At 38.4% G+C, this 2,404-nt stretch overlaps 1 non-coding gene across 1 annotated transcript; it reads right to left on the bottom strand.

The window, feature by feature from the left end:
* Positions 1-2,039: 2,039 nt before the first annotated feature.
* LOC136154972 (small nucleolar RNA SNORA49) lies at positions 2,040-2,168 on the bottom strand. Its single transcript, XR_010660666.1, has one exon. It is a non-coding gene; the product is annotated as a small nucleolar RNA SNORA49 (small nucleolar RNA).
* Positions 2,169-2,404: the final 236 nt, after the last annotated feature.

The following is a 2,404-nucleotide window of genomic DNA, read 5'->3' as shown; positions in this document are numbered from 1 at the left end:
GTTTCAGAGAATTACTATACAAATTTTTTTTTAACTTATTGTGTTTGAGGTCTCCTTTTCCCAGGCTTCAAAGTTGAATTCTTTCTTCCTTTTGGTTTCTGCCCTCCTAAGGTTGGTCCAGTGGTTTGTGTAAGCTTTGTATAGGGTGAGATTTGTGCTGAGTTTTTGTTTGTTTTTCCTCTGATGGGCAAGGCTGAGTGAGATGGTAATCCTGTCTGCTGATGATTGGGTTTGTATTTTTGGTTTGTTTGTTGTTTAGATGAGGTGTCCTGCTCAGGGTGCTACTTATGATTGGGTGATGCTGGGTCTTGTAATCATGTGGTTTCCTTTGTGTGAGTTCTCACTATTTGATACTCCCTAGGGCTAGTTCTCTGGTAGTCTAGGGTCTTGGAGTCAGTGGTCCCACTCCAAAGGCTCAGAGCTTGATCTCTTTGATGCCAGGCACTGCCATCTTCATTCATTCATTCAACAGGAATTTATAGCCCACCTACTATATGTGAACTGTAGATCTCATGACCTGTGTGCTCCCTCAGAGTGAAGAAAAGCAAATGCTGGTTTAGGTTCTGAAATGCAGCTGTTTTCTGAGATTCTTTAGAAATGTGGCAAATCTCTCCACATACCATGAGCTGGAGCACCCTATGACTGTGGTAGTCAGACTCCACCCCATTTTTCACTAATCTAAGGTAACTATTGATATGTTAGAACTGTCCCTTTTGGTTTGTTTCCTCTGGTTCTTGTTCCTCTTATTCTCTTTTCTTAACTTTCTGTGAGATTCTTGAACACTTTTTAGAGTTATTTATTGATTCATTTAAAGTTTTTTAGAGCCTATCTCTGTTTGTACTTTTCTTAGTGGTCACTCTGGATATTACAATATACTTTTGTGACTTATTACAGTCTCCAAGTACCACCATTTACTACTTTGGATGTATATTCAAAGGAATTGAAATCTAGGTAGTGGCACCCCTATGTTCATTGAAGCATATAGCCAAGACACTGAAACAGTCTAAGTGCCCCTCAACAGATGAATGGATAAAGGAAATGTAGTATGTATAAAATAGAATATCATTCAACCATTATAAAGATGGAAATTCTATTTGTGACTATATGGGTTAAGCTTGAAGGCATTATTTCTTTTTTTAAAAAATTGAAGTATAGTTTATTTACAATATTGTGTTAGTTTAAGGTGTACAGTAAAGTGATTTTGTAATACATTATATATATTATTTTTATAAGTTATTTTCCATTATCAGTTATTACAAGTTATTGAATATAGTTCTTTATTGGTTATCTATTTTATGTATAGTGGTGTTTGTATGTTCATCCCAAGCTCCTAATTTGTCCCCCCAACACACATATTTCCTCTTTGGTAAACATAAGCTTATTTTTGAAATATGTAACTCTGTTTCTGTTTTGTAAATAAGTTCATTTATATCACTTTTTAAAAATTATATTCCAAGTAGAAGCAATATCATTTATTTTTCCTTCTCTGTCTGACTTACTTCACTCAGTATGGCAATTTCTGGCTCCATGTGTTGCTGCAAATGGCATCGTTTCATTCTTTTTTATGTCTGAGGAGTATTCTATCATATATATGTACCATGTCTTCTTTATTCATTTATTTATCAATGGACATTTAGGTTGGTTTCATGTCCTGGCTATTGTAAATAGTGCTTCTATGAACATAGGGGTGCATGTATCTTTTCTAATTATACTTTCATCTGCATATATGCCCAGGAGTGGGATTGCTGGATCATGTGGTAGTACTATTTTTAGGTTTTTTTTTTTTGTTTGTTTGTTTGTTTTCTATAAGCTCCCGAGTTAGCGCTCCTGATTAACGACAGGAAACCTCCAACATGTTCGGATGCTAGTCAGTTAGAAATTATTTGGTGTGTCTTTCCTTTGACCCATGGTTCATGTTCCAATTACATCAGAGTTTAGCATTTTATCCTGGTTCTTTCAGGCATGTGCACTCTCCTTCACTTACTGATAGCTAACATCTCTACCCTGTTTGAAGGTTGCCTGCCAGCCTCCCACCCTGAACTGTCAGCTCCACGTGTAGGCCCCAGAGGACAGCAGAGTCTCCCTGGGGAGGGATGCGTGCTTGTTCATGTACCCTCCAGCAATGCAGGAGCCTTACATCAAAAGCCCCTGGAGTAAGGCCGAGGGACTATTTTTAGTTTTTAAAGAAACCTCCATAGTGGCTACACCAGTTAATATTCCCACCAGCAGTGTGGGAGGGCTCCCTTTGCTTCACACCTTCTCCAGCATTTATTATTTGTAGACTTTTTGATGATGGGCATTCTGATGGGAGGGCCCCCAAGTGGCACTCAGGGTAAAGAACCACCTGCCAATGCAGGAGAAGATCCCCTGGAGGAGGGCATGGCAACCCACTCCAGTATTCTTG

Source organism: Muntiacus reevesi, chromosome X, assembly GCF_963930625.1.
Source record: "Muntiacus reevesi chromosome X, mMunRee1.1, whole genome shotgun sequence".
NCBI classification, from domain to species: domain Eukaryota; kingdom Metazoa; phylum Chordata; class Mammalia; order Artiodactyla; family Cervidae; genus Muntiacus; species Muntiacus reevesi.
The sequence above is the reverse complement of the archived record's forward strand: the minus strand, read 5'-3'. Positions and strand labels throughout refer to the sequence as shown.